Source organism: Schistocerca nitens, chromosome 5 (genome assembly GCF_023898315.1).
Source record: "Schistocerca nitens isolate TAMUIC-IGC-003100 chromosome 5, iqSchNite1.1, whole genome shotgun sequence".
Classification (NCBI taxonomy): Eukaryota; Metazoa; Arthropoda; class Insecta; order Orthoptera; family Acrididae; genus Schistocerca; species Schistocerca nitens.
In genome coordinates, this window is record NC_064618.1 from 135368282 (window position 1) to 135386873 (window position 18592).

General features: G+C 41.8%; 1 protein-coding gene across 2 annotated transcripts in view; it reads right to left on the reverse strand.

The window, feature by feature from the left end:
- Positions 1-10626, reverse strand: part of LOC126259699 (L-serine dehydratase/L-threonine deaminase-like) — a 124170-nt gene extending 113544 nt beyond the window's left edge. Inside the window, exon 1 of one of the 2 annotated variants that reach the window (XM_049956669.1) lies at positions 10404-10626. The gene's annotated coding sequence lies outside the window, so the exon portion shown is untranslated. Of the gene's footprint in view, positions 1-10160; positions 10278-10403 lie in introns of those variants that run through there. The other variant, XM_049956670.1, reaches the window with a different exon arrangement.
- Positions 10627-18592: the final 7966 nt, after the last annotated feature.

Sequence of the window (18592 nt, forward strand, 5' to 3'; positions counted from 1 at the left end):
TTCTTTGCATGGCCGAAAGCCCCTTCCCCTTGGCAACGCTTGCACATAGATTTTGCTGGTCCATTCTGGAATGCTCGATGGTTGGTTGTGGTCGATGCTTTCAGTAATTTTCCTTTTGTTGTCCGGATGTCTTCCACGACGTCTTCTGCCACAATCCAAGCCTTGTCTGCTATCTTTTGCATTGAAGGTCTTCCGCAGACTATTGTTTCCGACAATGGCCCACAATTCATGTCCGCAGAATTTCAGTCATTCTGCAAGGCCAATGGTATTCAACATCTGACATCCGCGCCGTTTTCGCCTCAGTCAAACGGTGCCGCTGAACGATTGGTCCGGACTTTCAAGTCCCAGATGTTGAAATTGAAAGAGTCGCATTCTCGGGAGGACGCATTGTTGCTCTTTTTGTCATCGTATCGCTCTCAGCCCCGCGATGGTCGCTCGCCGGCTGAATTGCTCCATGGTCGATCTCATCGCACCCTGATGTCTTTGCTGCATCCGCCGCATCAGGTTCCTGTGCAGCGGCAGACTCCTGCTTTTGCTCCTGGCGACGTTGTCTATTATCGCAACTATCGCGGTTCACGGCGTTGGCTCGCAGGGCGCATTCTTCGCTGCCTCGGCCGCGCGATGTATTTGGTGTTGGGGGCCTCTGGTGAGGTGCGTCGGCATCTCAATCAGCTGCGCCTCTGTCGTCGCCTGGGTTCTGCCGCTCCCCGTCTGCTTTCAGCGACGGTGCCGTCAGGTCAGCGCCCTGGGGACCCATCTACTGGCTCGCCTCATCCCCAGGTGTTACCGACGCTGCCTTCCATTTTGCCCCATGGCGTCGCGCCGTCGCCGCAGCCGCCGTCGGCGCCGCCCGCAGCGGACGCTTCGCTGCTGCCGCCTGGCGCCTCCCTGGGTCACGCGCCGCCGCTCGCTTCCCGTGCCCAGCCGTCCTCCGCCATGGACCTCTTGCCCGCTCCGGACCAGATGTCGTCGTCGCGCGTCGGCTTCCCCGACGCAATGGAGGTCGACTCTTCGGCCCCTCTTGTCTCATTACGTGCGCGTACACCTCATGTTGACGTGCACCCTGGACTAGGTTTGCAGGCGTTTCCTAGCTCCCCTCGGACCGAATGGCCGGGTGCGGGTGGCACCGCCTCGCCTGTTGTTAGGCTCCCCACCTCATCGCATACGTCAACATGGGGTCCTCCCCACGGCGGGCGGAAGCCTTATCTCACGACCGTTCGCCGATTTGCGGGGGAGGAATGTGGTGTCACCGCTAGACACCACACTTACTAGGTGGTAACTTAAATCGGCCGCGGTCCTGTAGTACATGTCGGACCCGCGTGTCGCCACTGTGTAATCGCAAACCTAGCGCCACCACATGGCAGGTCACAAGACACGGACATGACCTCGCCCCAGTTGTACGGACGACATAGCTTGTGACCAGACGTACGAAGCTTTCCTCTCATTTGCCGAGAGACAGATAGAATAGCCTTCAGCTTAGTCCATAGCTACTACCTAGCAAGGCGCCATTTGTATCAGTGCTAATAGCGTACTAATATTCAAGAGAGATGTATTCCAACAAGAGAATAAAGATAAGTATTAAACGCATCTACGTACTTTTCCTCTTATTCATTAATAAGTCTCATGTTCCAGAACTTCAAGCCCGTCTGCGTTAGTTTAGCGTGCACCTAGCTACCTCATTGTGTCTATGCTGTATGAAATAGACACAACATTAATCATCCAACAATCAAATAGGATATTACAGTTTTGTAAGTGGTGAGTGTGATGAGACATCCCCTGAAACATTTACTAAATGCCTTTTCTGAGAACTAACCAGAAAGGTAGTCTGGAAGCCCAATCATGATGAAAATATATTGGATCTAAAACTGACAAATAACCCTGCCAGTTTTGAGGGTGTCTACAATGAATCTGGTAACAATGACCACAAATTAGCTGCAGTAACAATGATTAAGACAATACAAATCTTAACTTAAATGAGTAGAAAGCTTTATACATTCAGCAAATTAGATGAAAAGGCAGTTGGGTAATATTTTAATGACAATCTTGAAACATTTAGCTTTGGTCAGGAGCATGTACAAGAACTATGGTCAAGTTTAAGAGAATAGTTGACCATGCACTTGATTGACATGTACCTAGTGGAACAGTTCACGATGCAATGGACCTGTTATGGTATGCAATCACTGAAAAGAAAATTCTAAAGAAACAGAGACTACTGCATACCAGAAGTAAAACAAAGCACAGGGCCATAGAAACAAAGATGCTGACTAAAATATAAGTGGCTGCCAAGAGGGCAATGCGTGCAGGTTTGAATGCGTATTGTAGCAGAATATTATTGTATGATCTCTCTGCAAACGAAAGGAAATTCTAGTCACCTGTAAAGGCTGTTAGTGCTACCAAAGTTAGTGCCCAATATGCATGGCCAAGGCAGGGTCTGAAATATAGGATAGCAAAACAAAGGCAGAAATGCTGAACTCTGTTTTTAAATGTTCCTTTACAATGGAAAATCCACGGTTATTCCCGAATTTAATGCCTGCTCCACTGCAGATGAGTGGTATAGTTGTGTTGAGAAACATTTGACACTGAACAAAGCTCCCTTTGTGATTTTATACTGAATTTGCAGGTGATTTAGCCCTTATTTTAACCATTACCTACCACATATCCTTCAAATAGAAAAGCTGTGCCCAAAAGTTGGAAGAAGGGCTGAGGAAGTGACTCACAAAACTATCATCCAATATGCTTGACACCTGTCTGTTGTAGAATATTAGAATAAATTATGAGCTCAAACACAATGAGGTGTCTCAAACAGAATGGCCTTCTCCAACTAAAAGGGCACATTCGGTGTCGGCTGTTGCATCATGGGCCGATGACAGTAACAACTGGTGTGTTGAATGATGGGAACCACATGCTACAAATCTTGAGTCGGTATTCGGTAGCCAATCAGAATACTCTCTCACTAATTCCTATAGCTTGTAAATAAAATTAGCTGGTATTTTGTGCTATTATGTTAGAGTTTAATCACTATATCACATTTGCTGGCAAAATCCGACAAGACATACATAAGTTAACTTCAGTAATGAATGCAATCTCAGGCTACACTACACATCAATCTACCATGGCATTAACTTTTTTGTGTTGAGAGTCATTGGCTTCATCAACTTACAAGCAAATTTTCACATTCCAACCTAGCTTAGGACACTGGCTACACTGCAGGTCAGTCTGTCAGCACTCTAATTTTCTTTCAGTCACCAAATAAATACATAAATCAGTACATAACTTTAACATTAATGATAATCAGATCATTAAAAGTAATTATGGCATTGTCTGTATTGGAAAAAGTAATCAATTGGTATCATCTGCCAAAATAAATCCTAACATTCAGCAGAGTGCATTGGATACCGTGCACTGTCACTATGCAATGTAAGTGAAACGAACAGTCTAAGTTTTAGCTCCTCCTCCATGCTAACCAGATGGGATTCTGAAAGCACTGGTCATGTGAAACTCAACTCGCACTCTTCTCACATGACATTTTGAAAGCCAAGAGTCACGGGAGTCAGGCAGATGCAGTATTTCCTGATTTCTGAAAAGAATTTACCTCAGTACCACACCCACACTTATTAATGAAAGTACTATTGTATGGGGTATCAGGCAAGATTTGTGACTATATTGAGGATTTCTTGGTAGAGGGAACAGAGCATGTTACCTTGGATGGACAGTTAACACATATAGACCTAATGTGTGTCCCAGGGAAGTCTGTCGGGAGCTGTGCTGTTCATGTTGTATATTAATGACCTTGCAGACAATAGGCCTAGTAATAGTAAATTCAGGCTTTTGGCATAGCTGCAATTACACTCCGCAAGCTTTTGTACGGCAGAGCATATACTGTACCATTACTATTCATTTCTTTTCCTGTTCCACTTGTGAATCAAATAGAATGAGGGAAAAACAACTATCTATATGCCTCCATTCAAGCCCTAATTTCTCTTACAGTATCTTCGTGCTTCTTGCACAAAACGTATGATGGTAGCAGTAGAATTGCTCTGCAGTCAATTTTGAATACTATTTTTTCAAATTTTCTCAATAGTGTTTCACACAAATATCATCATCTTCCCTCTAAGGATTCCCATGATGAAGTTACCTGTAATTAAATTCTGTCTGAACAAAACTGCACAAAAATTCCATCATTGGTAAAGCAGGTGGTAGACTGGTTCGTTGTTAGAATACTAAACCAATGCAATCAGTCTGTCAAGGAGACTGCTTACAAAACACTAGTGCAACTCATCCTAGAATATTGCTCATATGTGTGAGGGTGTTACCAAGCAAGACAAATGAGGGTATTGAATGTACATGGAGAACAGAATCACAAATAGTCACAGGTCTGTTTGACCCTTGGAAGAATGTCACATGGTTGCTGAAGAAACTGAACTGGCAGACACTTGAAGAGACACACAAACTCTCTCAAGGACACTGAGTTACAAAATTTCAAGAACCAGCTTTAAATAGTGCATATAGGAAGAGACTAGAACCCCTATCTATTGCTGCCATAAGGATAGCACGGATGACATTAGATTAATTACACTGTGCACAGAGCTGTTTAAACAGTCACTCTTCATGCAATCCACACTTGAGTGGAATGGAAAAAAGACCTTTCCCATGCACTTCACAGTGGCTCGCAGAGTATGGATGTAGGGGTAGGCAAATCACAATTGCTTCCTGCTCTGCCAAAAAAATTAAGAATGTAAGTAACTCTATCAACTTAAAAACACTTTTGGAACTGATAATATCTCAAGCAAATTACTAAAAAACCTGTTCTCCACATATATGCAATGTATTCAGTTACAAATCCAATTAATTACGTACACAAGAACTATAACATTACCTGTTGTGAAATACAACACTTAATTAGTCTCAGTTTGAATTTAAAAAAGAATCTCTCCACAGAACATGTCATTTTACAATTCACAGGTCAGATAAAGCAAAATTTTGACAAAATACTATCAACAGGTATTTTCTACGACTTGTCAAAAGCATATGATTTGCACACTTCGCAGTATTCTCCAACAGAAACTTAATATTATGGGTCTCATTTTTTTTCATCCTATCTAACTGAAAAGATGCAGTTTGTCCATTAAGAAACCTAGGGAGTGTACGCATAAAGCTGCATCTTGAGGATGGGGAATAACAACTACAGGTATACCAGAGAGATTGATACTGGGTCCACTCTTTGTGTTCTTAAATATAAATGATTTGCCATATGGCATCCAAGATGCAGAAATAGTTCTCTTTGCTGACAATTCAAGTTTATAATGAACCCTAATGGAGACACTTCAGTACTTGAAAACGTAATTAAAATTTTCTTCAAAATTAATAACTGGTTACCTGCAAATGAACTGACATTGAGCTTAGATAAAACACAACATACACAGAATGAGATTTTCACTCTGCAGCCGAGTGTGCGCTGATATGAAACTTCCTGACATATTAAAACTGTGTGCCGGACCGAGACTTGAACTCGGGACCTTTGCCTTTCGCGGGCAAGTGCTCTATCAACTGAGCTACCCAAGCACGACTCACGCCCCATCCTTACAGCTTTACTTCTGCCAGTACCTATGCCTCCTACCTTCACAACTTTACAGAAGCTCTCCTGCAAAGCTCTAAGTATAGAAAAATGGAAGTAAATGTAGATAAGTAGAAAAGACAAACCCATAATGTTCAGGTTCAGCATTAGTAGTGTCCTGCTTGACACTGCCACATTGTTTAAATATCTATGCATAACACTGCAAAGCAATATGAAATGGAACAAGCATGTGAAGATTGTGGTAAGGAAGGCAAACAGCTGACTTCAGTTTATAGGGAACTAATGCAACATATTCTTAAGTACTGCTCAAGCATTTGGTATCCTCACCAGGTCAAATTAAAGGAAGGCATTGAAGCAATTCCAAGGCAGATTGCTAGATTTGTTACTAGTAGTTTTGAACAAGATGCAAATATTACGGAGATGCTTCAGGAACTCAAATGGGAATCCCTGGAGTGAAAGCGAATTTCTTTTCAAGGAATACTACTGAGAAAATTTAGAGCCGGCTTTTGAAGCCAATTGCCTAACGGTTCTACTGCCACCAACATACATTTCACTTAAGGACCACAAAGATAAAAGAAATTAGGGCTCACACAAAAAGTCATACAGACAGTCATCTTTCCCTCACTCTATTTGCAAGTGGAACAGCAAAGGAAATGCTTAGTAGTGGTACAGGTACCCTCTATCATGCACCATAAGCAGGCTTGCAGAGTATGTACGTAGCTGTAGACAGCACTGCTACAGTACATTTAATCCTTTATGAGGTCTGTTACCAGTGATCAATCAAAATTTGAAAACAGTCACATTCATACACACAATACTACACTAGGAGAATCGACTCGAGGAGAAATGACTTACACTGTCCTCCGCTCGGGCTTAAGGTGTGTTTACACCTAGGTGCCTTGCAGCTAGTTGCTGTAGTTTGTCACACATGCAAGTAGAGGCATGTGTGTAGGTGTATGCCTCTTCCTCAACATGTTTGTGTGAGGATTCCATTCACACCTGTGTTCACACTGGGTATGTCTGCTTCCGTGTGGGACAGGCTACAGCCACATAGCAACAAGCCACAAGGCACAGAATCATGTGAGGTGTTCAGTAGTAAAAATCTCTGACTGCTTACCCAGTGATGTAAAGAATTGAACAGATAATTTTATTATCTTCAAACATAAACTAAAATTGTAGCTGCTTAAGGACTACTGCTCAACAGGAGAAGAATGTGTAAATGTATAGTATGTATATGAAATAAAAGTAGCTTAGAGGACATCATGTAAACGGTCAACTTGTTGCTATGTTTTACACTGAGGAAGTGTACTACAATTGTAAAGCCGACTCATTCCAAAGTGTATTGAGAGATCACAATTATGATCCATGGAACATACAAATAACTAAAATAAACTTTCCAAACGAGGCTACCATTTTTCCATTTTTTATGCAGCTTAGCAGTTCAAAATAAGCTATAATATCTATATTTATCAAAATATCATGGCAATTGCTCACTCTCTGGCTTTTCAAATGAACGATACTGTTAGCAGAGGTAAGTGGTCTTGCACAACATTATTTAATTAAAATATGTGACAGCTCTTACATTACTATGAAAAATGTTTTTATGTAGTGATGTGTTGTGGCAATTACATAGTAGCCTAACCTCACTTTTTTTTGCACAACAAATATTTTCAATATTGTTATCAACAATTCCATCCAGGAATGTAACTTGTGTTTATTTTACATTAGTGACATGTTCCAAATGTTGTAATTGTCATATTCTGTGGTCACAAACAAAGAAGACAAAGAACGAGAAGTTGGTATGTACATTACCATCAACAAATGCAAAAATTCATCCACCATAATTTATAAAGTTTAGTGCCAGTTGCAATAAAACCTATACCAAAGTGGGACATTAGCTGCCAACCCTGCTCAAAAGTTCACAGAAAAACAAATGCTAACCAAGAGGTGACAATAGACAGAATGCATTTCCTTTGTTTTTCAAGCCATGTACATATTAAATTACAGAGCCTTTACAACTGATAATACAATAAGTTCAATTATAGAATGTGACTTCATGGATTTAGTTATGGCAGTATTTCAGAAATGTAGTAAATGAAATGTGCACTAAGTAATCTAGACAACATTATTTCCAAAAATCCATAATGACTACCGATTCATTTCAAGAATTTGTTTCTTGTATTAATAAATATTTATCTTTTTATTGGGCCCCAGGAAGGAATCCCATATGAAACAACAAGAGTTTACAAGGGAAAAAGCATATAGTTCTCATGGTCATCTGGCCACAGTTCAGAATCCACACTGTAAAACTGTGACAGAGACTATCCATTCTGCTCAGCATTGTGTGTATTCAACTGTGGTGTTTCACACATCCATGGCCAAAAGAATTTAATTTTTTGTTTGCACATGTAATGAATTTTGTTTCCTGAAACTACTGGTCCTATTTTCGTCCTATAGTTTACTTGGGAGGCAGGACATATAAGCAGTTTTAACCTTATAAAGCAAAGAGATGGATGTTATAAAGCCAATACAAGTGCCTTTCACTACTTTTGAGCACCATGAGGAAAGAGACCTGTGCGCTGTATCCACCCCTCGTTCATTCACCCTATCCTGAAGATCCTATCAAGGAGGAAAACCTTCAGGGATGTGCAGTAATCAGGTACACATTAACGAAATATAAGCACTGTATAGAAACTTAAAATGTACACAACATTAACAGTAAACTATCATTACACTGTGTAATACTACTCAAGCTTATTTCAGCTAAACTCACTCTGCTCATTATAAGGATTTTACTGCGCTCAACAGATACAAGAAAGTTAGAACATGATAATTTAGGATACTGTGTCCACTGTATCTATTTACCTCACTAGTGTACTCCTGTGATAGCATATGCCTTCACATAACTGGTTGGTATCCACCAGATTTTCCTATATGGCTGTAGCCAGCTATCTTTGGGGCTGCTACTAGTACAGAGAACTACCAGAGTTTGTCTTTTTGAAGGAAATATTCCGTTCACCAAATACATTTTGCTTTTGATTACAGACACCGCTTTTTTTCTTTTTCTTTTCATCTGCTGATTTTAAGATATTTTTGCTGTGACTGCAAAATCGGCATCCAAGCTACTTTTACAAGAGAATGAAACAAACTCAATTTGTTGAGCACATTCATACTTTACATAAGGAGGAGTATTACTCCTCCTATTAATGTTTGCATCTACATTTCACGTATGGTGCAACAAGGTGTAGTGCCCAGAACACAAAGAGAAAAAAAAATTGAAATGGCGACCATCTTAACTGGAAGATATTTCTCACTGTGGACAGATGTTCATAAGAACAATGCTGTTCATGTCATAAAGAGCTTGCCAACATTCTTGAAAAATAAGTGTTCAAACAGTAGGGCCTAGAATTTGAGGAGATGGTGTTGGATTATGTTGGAGAAGATTCATCAATAAGCACTCGTGTAACACTTTGAAGAATACGATGTGGAGAGTACTAGTGAGGCAACAATTAGGCCTACATCCCATCATACACAACAACTACATACATTGGAGCCGAAGCCATGGGTTCAGTTCTGTCAATGGATTATCCAGCACAACACTTGGTGCAAACTCCCAACATTTATTGTCACTGAGAGATGTTGTCCCTCTCACCCATCATGGTGTTTTCACCTGCCACAAACATGTTTGGCATAAAGGAAATTAATATGTTGTGCTCATCTCCAATCATTACAAAATGAAATTCATATGTTGTGCTCATCTCCGATCATTAGAAATTTATATCATCTTGTGTGTTGGAATTTTATATGATCAACTAACATAACCATATTTAGAACTATTCTGTTAGAACCGTGTTCAATTATGATGAGCTGCCATATCCATGTTAGGGTTTGGCTTCAACAAATAATAGGCCAGTCTACTTCAATATTAATTCCTGTGAGCGCCTTGCCCATGAGATACCCTCACAGCTGAATTGGAAGGGGTAAGCACATTCGCCAATTCTCATTCCTTATGAATTTTTTCTTGTTACATGAAGTAGTGTGTGTGTATGGAACCCCAATCAAAACAAATTAGTTGATACATTTCTAGCTGCTTGTCTCATTGTATAACAATCAACAGGGATATCTGAGAAAGAGCTGTAAAATTTTATGTGTAACTGTAGCGCATACACTGGGAACTGTAGTTTGATATGAGATTAATGTGTTTCTGTTGGGTTGTTTGTGTAAATAAAAAAAAAAAAACTAAATGTATTTTTTGACCACTAGTTCGTTATCTCAAAGTACTCAGTTTAAGGTATTTACCAACTGTATAATTTTAACCCTAAAGTTTTGTGACAAAACGTTTATAAATTTAATAGGTGTAATTTCAGCAAGATAGTGCTTTTATAGTTCTTATGCCTTTGTTCTGTTAATAAGTGTGTGCGCGTAATACATTACCGATATACAACGGTTCTCCTTGGCCTCAAAAACAATTTGTAAGACAGTAAATACGGCTAATAGAAATATTAATGAAATTAGTTACGTATTTTACTACATGAATTCATTCATTCATTCATCGTTCTCCGTAGATTCTACAGTCAAACAGTACCTTCAGAGCTGTGTTAGGAGTCAAGGTACACATTGAGAAAACGGAAACAAATCACAGAAACGTCACCTGAAATCTGTATTAAAAACAAGCTAGACTCTAGAGCACTGCTACGGCAACTGTACTGCTTAATACTGTCTGTCCTTACAGCAGCTAAAGGCAGAAATTAAAAGCAAGGCCACTGCCGGTACTTGGAAAAAGCTGATGTTTATCAACAATTGATAGACTATTAGTTACTTCACTTACCGCATACAAGGTTAGAAGCTGACAACAGCTTGCGGCACTGTGTCCCTCGTTAACTACTTGACGCTTCGTTTGTATACTCGTGCGACAGCGTGTGCGCTTACGCAACTGCCAAGATCCTGCTGATAGTCTTTATTCAATTGAAGCCGGCTATCTCCGACATTGCCGTAACTGAAGACGACCAGACACATTTTCCTTTAGATTGCAGACAGTTTCTTCTTCTCTGTTAATTTTGTCACGTCATTGTTGCACATAAATCAGAACTCATTGACAGAGCACTGCTACGGCAACTGTACTGCTTAATATTGTCTGTCCTTACAGCAGCTAAAGGCAGAAATTAAAAGCAAGGCCACAACCGGTACTTGGAAAAAGCTGATGTTTATCAACAATTATTATTACATTAATAATGTAGCTTACAAGTAGTGCTTCATCACTACGAATTACGCTGAAAAATTAAGAAACAATTGTTGCTTGTGCATTAAAAATACCAGATTTTTCTTGTGGCTGTTATCCAATTTTTGTCGTTATACTGAACATTAAAAGCAATTACATAGAACTGAACTGCGTAACAAAGTGTGTACAAGATGAAACGTGTTCGTACAATGTAACTATTAGGTTACAATCTCTATTGCCAAAGGAGTCATAAAAATACGGTTCTACATGGAGAAGCATTGATGAATGACGCGTTTCATTTCGTTGACACAAGTTTCTAGCGTCGACTACCATTAATGAAAACATTAGCAAGATACGTAAGATACATGATATTATATGAAACACAGCGACGTTCGGTTTCTCAAGTCACTCGGTTGCCTGAAATTGCCGAACGACACAGAGCACTCTCGCTTGACTTCGAAAAGCTGTTATGAGAATGTAGAACTGCAGGTAGGTACATATTTAATTTAGATCAGCCACAGCACGATGGTAAAAGCAGCGTTCTTTGAGCAGCAGTGAGTTTTAAATAATTATTGGATTAATTTCTTGCTTAATGTCGATACTTTGAAGCATATATTGATGATGGTTAAGCTATGCATTAAAAAGATTTGGCAGAAATCTCACTAATAGCATTTCTTTTTCCCTTTTGAGAAATACGTGTATGGGGGGGGGGGGGGGGGATAGTGGCTGCAGGCCAGCATCGTCCCTCCTCTAGTTACGCCACTGGAAGGGGGGGGGGAGGTGGATAGAGAGAGGAGCAGATGGTCAAAGAGACGGGGTGGGGAAGATGGACAGAAAGAGAGGTGATGAGGAGATGGACAGAGCTAGGGAGGAAGAGGAAGAGGAGATGCGTGCAATATATCTGACATACACATATACAGGTAAAGCCATAGGTAAAATACTGGTATGTCATAAAAATGTATTTGCCTGTGTGTGTGTGTGTGTGTGAGAGAGAGAGAGAGAGAGAGAGAGAGAGAGCGAGCGAGCGAGCGAGCGAGCGAGCGCGCGCCCTGGTATATTCCAGATCACCTAAGTCGCTGGATCAATTTCAATCAGACTTGGTACACATAACATTTTTTGTCTAGAAAGAAGTGCTGTGGGGATAAGAACGACCTAGCTCCCAATGGAATGGAGGTGGCATAGGAGGTGGACAGATAGAGGGAGCAAGAGAAGATGGACAGAGAGAAGGGGGAGGAGCCGATGTGTGCAATATATGTGACATACGTGTACATGGGCAAAACCTTGGGTAAAAAGCCATTATATTATAAAAATGGATGTACATATGTGTGTTCCAGATCTGCTTCTAAACCACTAGATTATTTTCAAACAAATTTGGTTAACGTACTATTTATTGTCTGGAAAAAGGTAATGTAAGGCTAAGAACCACTACCCTTTGGGGTGGGGATGGGATGAAAATGGGGTGACATAGGAGATGAACAGAGAGAGGGGTGGAGGATTAGAGATTAGATTAGATTAGATTAGATTAGTACTTGTTCCATAGATCATGAATACGACACTTCGTAATGATGTGGAACGTGTCAGGTTAATAAAAGATGTCTATCCAAGATATTACATTAGACAAAATATTACATGACACTCAATATATTTTTTTTGTGGGTGTTGGGAAATTACCCACTTACTATATCCAAAAATTTATCTAATGAGTAGAAGGAGTTGCCATTAAGAAATTATTTTAATTTCCTTTTAAATGCTATATGGCTATCTGTCAGACTATTGATGCTATTAGGTGTGACCAAAATGGGGTGACATAGGAGATGAACAGAGAGAGGGGTGGAGGATTAGAGATTAGATTAGATTAGATTAGTACTTTTCCATAGATCATGAATACGACACTTCATAATGATGTGGAATGTGTCAGGTTAATAAAAGGTGTCTATCCAAGATATTACATTAGACAAAATATTACATGACACTCAATATATTTTTTTGTGGGGGTTGGGGAATTACCCACTTACTACATCCAAAAATTCATCTAATGAGTAGAAGGAGTTGCCATTAAGAAATTCTTTTAATTTCCTTTTAAATGCTATATGGCTTTCTGTCAGACTTTTGATGCTATTAGGTGTGACCAAAGACTTTTGTGGCAGCATAATTTACCCCCTTCTGAGCCAAAGTTAGGTTTAACCTTGAATAGTGAAGATCATCCTTTCTCCTAGTGTAGTAGCCATGTACACTGCTATTACTTTTGAATTCGTTCGGATTGTTAATAACAAATTTCATAAGTGAATATATATATATATATATATATATATATATATATATATATATATATATATATATATATATATATATATATTGTGAGGCTACAGTGAAGATTTCCAGCTCTTTAAATAAGTGTCTGCATGATGATCTTGGATGAGCTTCAGCAATTATTCTGATCACACGCTTTTGTGCAATGAACACTCTTTTACTCAATGATGAGTTACCCCAGAATATGATGCCATACGAAAGCAGAGAATGAAAAGCTAATTTACTCGGATGTATATCGCCAAAATTTGCAATGACCCTAATAGCATAAGTAGCTAAACTCGAACGTTTCAGCAGATCCTCAGTGTGTTTTTTCCAGTTCAACCCCTCGTCAATGCATACACCTAGAAATTTTGAATATCCTACCTTAGCTACCGATTTCTGATCGAAGTCTATATTTATTAATGGGGTCATTCCATTTACTGTGTGTAACTGTATATACTGTGTTTTGTCAAAGTTTAATGAGAGCCCATTTGCAGAGAACCACTTAATGATTTTCTGAAAAACATCGTTTACAATTTCAACAGTTAATTCTTGTCTGTCTGGTGTGATAGCTATACTTGTATCGTCGGCAAAAAGTACCAGCTTTGCATCTTCGTGAATATAGAATGGCAAGTCATTAATACACTCCTGGAAATTGAAATAAGAACACCGTGAATTCATTGTCCCAGGAAGGGGAAATTTTATTGACACATTCCTGGGGTCAGATACATCACATGATCACACTGACAGAACCACAGGCACATAGACACAGGCAACAGAGCATGCACAATGTCGGCACTAGTAAAGTGTATATCCACCTTTCGCAGCAATGCAGGCTGCTATTCTCCCATGGAGACGATCGTAGAGATGCTGGATGTAGTCCTGTGGAACGGCTTGCCATGCCATTTCCACCTGGCGCCTCAGTTGGACCAGCGTTCGTGCTGGACGTGCAGACCGCGTGAGACGACGCTTCATCCAGTCCCAAACATGCTCAATGGGGGACAGATCCGGAGATCTTGCTGGCCAGGGTAGTTGACTTACACCTTCTAGAGCACGTTGGGTGGCACGGGATACATGCGGACGTGCATTGTCCTGTTGGAACAGCAAGTTCCCTTGCCGGTCTAGGAATGGTAGAACGATGGGTTCGATGACGGTTTGGATGTACCGTGCACTATTCAGTCCCCTCGACGATCACCAGTGGTGTACGGCCAGTGTAGGAGATCGCTCCCCACACCATGATGCCGGGTGTTGGCCCTGTGTGCCTCGGTCGTATGCAGTCCTGATTGTGGCGCTCACCTGCACGGCGACAAACACGCATACGACCATCATTGGCACCAAGGCAGAAGCGACTCTCATCGCTGAAGACGACACGTCTCCATTCGTCCCTCCATTCACGCCTGTCGCGACACCACTGGAGGCGGGCTGCACGATGTTGGGGCGTGAGCGGAAGACGGCCTAACGGTGTGCGGGACCGTAGCCCAGCTTCATGGAGACGGTTGCGAATGGTCCTCGCCGATACCCCAGGAGCAACAGTGTCCCTAATTTGCTGGGAAGTGGCGGTGCGGTCCCCTACGGCACTGCGTAGGATCCTACGGTCTTGGCGTGCATCCGTGCGTCGCTGCGGTCCGGTCCCAGGTCGACGGGCACGTGCACCTTCCGCCGACCACTGGCGACAACATCGATGTACTGTGTAGACCTCACGCCCCACGTGTTGAGCAATTCGGCGGTACGTCCACCCGGCCTCCCGCATGCCCACTATACGCCCTCGCTCAAAGTCCGTCAACTGCACATACGGTTCACGTCCACGCTGTCGCGGCATGCTACCAGTGTTAAAGACTGCGATGGAGCTCCGTATGCCACGGCAAACTGGCTGACACTGACGGCGGCGGTGCACAAATGCTGCGCAGCTAGCGCCATTCGACGGCCAACACCGCGGTTCCTGGTGTGTCCGCTGTGCCTTGCGTGTGATCATTGCTTTTACAGCCCTCTCGCAGTGTCCGGAGCAAGTATGGTGGGTCTGACACACCGGTGTCAATGTGTTCTTTTTTCCATTTCCAGGAGTGTATATATTAAGAACAGCAAAGGAGATGAACAGAGAGGGAGAGTAGGAGAAGGGCAGGAGGAGGAGTACATACTGATGAACAGAGAGAGGTGGAGGAGGAAAGGGATAGAGAGAGGGGAGGAGGAGATGTACAGAGTGATAGGGGAGCAGATGGACTGAGGGCATGGATACAGAGAGGGGGAAGAGGAGAGGGAGGTGAGGAAGGAGGGACCTTCTAACAGCACGTTCAGTTTACCTTGGGCCATTCTGAAGGGACTGGGACAGGGAGAGATCCCCACCCATATTTGGAAATGAATCCAGGACCTCCAGGGCTGGATTTTAGTGCTCTATGCGATAGACCACCACGATGAGTAACACTCCACCATGTTAAAATCATCAAATGAAAAGTAATAGAAGTATCTAAGTTCATATATCAAGTTCTTGTATATGCCTTACAGTCTCTTCCTGGAAATTTATTTGCATTTCCAAGTTTTCCCTTGCCTCTCCTTTTCAGGCCTTTTATGGAAATATTAATAAATGCAATATGAGGATTATTTCGGTGTACTTGTGGTGCAAGTAACTATAAAGTTGAAAATAAAAAAGATGTTTCCACATAGGGACTCCATCCCACCACCCTCGGATTACCATTCTGTACTCTTTGAGACGTGGCAACCGCTGCCTAGAAACTACGTTAACTTAGATGCCTCGCCTGACCTGCGCCAAAAAACGCTACTTTTCCTAAAAACTTGGCCATGTGGAGCTCTCACTTCTACCACTTTCATTTCTGGCCAATCCCTGTATCTATCATAAATCTGGGTGAAATCGGTGATTAGAGTAGGTACAGTTCCCTTGTAAGCAGTGACAATAAATTGACTGTGTAGTATATAATTCGATCCAAGTTACATACGGTGCCTACTATAAAGTAATGTAAATTGGCATTATCGCCAAAGGATGATAAATGCCTGTTACTTGATGATACAGGGAACGGAGTAGTGTGAAATCATTTTTGAGAGGGAAATGCTAGGCAGCAGCTGTGTGTGCAACAGGAGGCGATTTGAGATTAATTTAGCTGGTAAATACTGGATGCGAATGAAAATTAAATTGAACCTACATGCTCTAGACGTAGAAAAGATATAAACTGAAATTGCAGTTTATATGTGTTGTTAACATAGAGCACCAATATGTTTTAGATGTACAAGGTGTTCCACCTACCTGATGAACGCCTGCGCTGGTTATTGCAGGCCGGCCACGCAAGCCGCGCCTGCCAGTCGAATGTGCCCCACGGAACCGCACTACGGCCTCCCCCCCTCCCCCTTTTTTTGCGGGTTTTAGCCTGAACGCCTTACAGACATAAGCATCTTGTCAGCCTGTGTCATTCGAGCAGCGAAACAGGCATCACGAGCGTAACAGTGAAGTTTGCGAACGCAACAACGGCAAGAGCAAATTATTCAAATCCGCAGTGAGTGTTTATGTACGATTCGTATGTGCGTACAGAGCCCACTCGTACTGTTCGGAGATTGTTTGAACAGGAGTTTCCAGGTGTTCGAGTTCCGAGTCGTGATGCAGTGCACAGCTTCGTGAATAAATTTCGTGAAACAGGAATTGTTCAAGACACGAAGCGTAAACGACGGTGTACAGTGCTCACAGAAGCTCGTCTCGATGACATTGCATACCGCTTGGAAAATTCCCCTAAAAAGTCTCATAGACATCTTTCGCAGCAAACACAAATATCATGCACCTCTGTACAAAGAGGCGCTACGCTGCTTGGGCTAAGGCCCTGTAAGGTATCAGTAGTACAAGAACTTCGAAAAATGGTTCAAATGGCTCTAAGCGCTATGGGACTTAACATCTGAGGTCATCCGTCCCCTAGAACTTAGAACTACTTAAACCTAGCTAACCTAAGAACATCACACACATCCATGCCCGAGGCAGGATTCGAACCTGGGACTGTAGCAAGAGCACGGTTCCGGACTGAAGCGCCTAGAAGCGTTCGGCCACCGTGGCCGGCAAGAACTTCGACCTGTTGATCCTGCACAGAGGGTTAAGTTTAGCGAATGGGTTTTAAAACAAGTCCACGCCGGTGAAATGGATCCTTACCTCATTCTGTTTTCAGACCAGGCTTGGTTCCACTTGCACGGGTATTTTAATTCCCAGAACTGTCGACTTTGGAGCGCAGATAGATCTGTTGCGCTTCATGAGGAACGCCTTCATGATCAGAAAATAGGGGTGTGGTGTGCAGTTAGTGATGATAGAATAATAGGCCCAGTTTTTTCTAATGGCACAGTTCGAAGTGAAAGATACGCGCATAACATTTTTCGACCGTTTTTTAATGAACTGAGTGAAAAAGAAGGAAGATTCGCATTTTTTCAACATGATTAGGCAAGGGCTCATACGGCCAATGTTTCTTTGCACGCAATTGACGATGTGTTGGATGAAAATGCCAGCACGGTAGTTCAGCGCGTTCGTCAGAGGGCTAGCTCTAGTTATCTTAGGGTTAGCTGCCCTCTGAAATAAAAAACTTGAGAGAATAGATCAACAATAAACTTCAACGGGTGTCCTGGGACGTCCGCCCCTAACAAATGCAACGAATAATATCGAACAAAATGAGATAAAAAAAAGTGGTCATGGTGGGTTCTGTCATATGGACGAACCGTGTTCAGAACTTCCTTGTGTCAGTTTTTGGTTTCACAAAATTGTGAATCGTCCTTCAGGTCATTGAAATGCTTGTTATCTTTCTGTAGTCTTGGCAGTTGTCATACTGTACATTGCTTATAGCAAGTAAATATGATGAATGGTGAGAGCAGGGGACTTACATGTGTTGAATAGTGAGAGCAGGCGAGATACCACATAGACATCTCAAAAAAATGAAGCTACAAATAAGTAGGGGTGTGAACTATGTTACAACAAAGGAATTCAAGAGTCAAAACTTTCAAAACGAAACGCAACTTCAGAAACATTAAAAACGTGGGTTTTGATAGAGCACAATGAAAACTGTGTGATTGTGAAACTGTTGCGTTCATTTGTTGCAGCTTATGCGACACACTACTATGTTTTCATCATTTCCTTGGGAGTGATCGCATTCACATTCATACGAACACCAAAGTTGGGCAAGGAGGCATATCTCATTCACTCATCAGGCGTACCAGTTAGGTGCGTCGTTAATATGACACATATACGGGGTGTTCAAAAAGTCTCTCCGCAGTGCCGTATGATTGTTCGCCTGCCTGGTATCGTTGGTGTGTGTCGTTACGTGTTGAAGTGAACGCTTAAGTTTAGTTCCTTTGTTCATTTGTTTCTTTTTTGTTACTGTTAAAATGCGAACCATTGAAGAACTTTTTTTTTTTTAGTCGAACAAGTGTTCAAAACTGGCGATAAATACACAGTTTCAGTTCGTCAAACATTTAATTCAGTTTTCCCGGAGACAACGCTTTCCCATCGCGTTACTGTGAGCGATTAAAAAAAAAAAGTG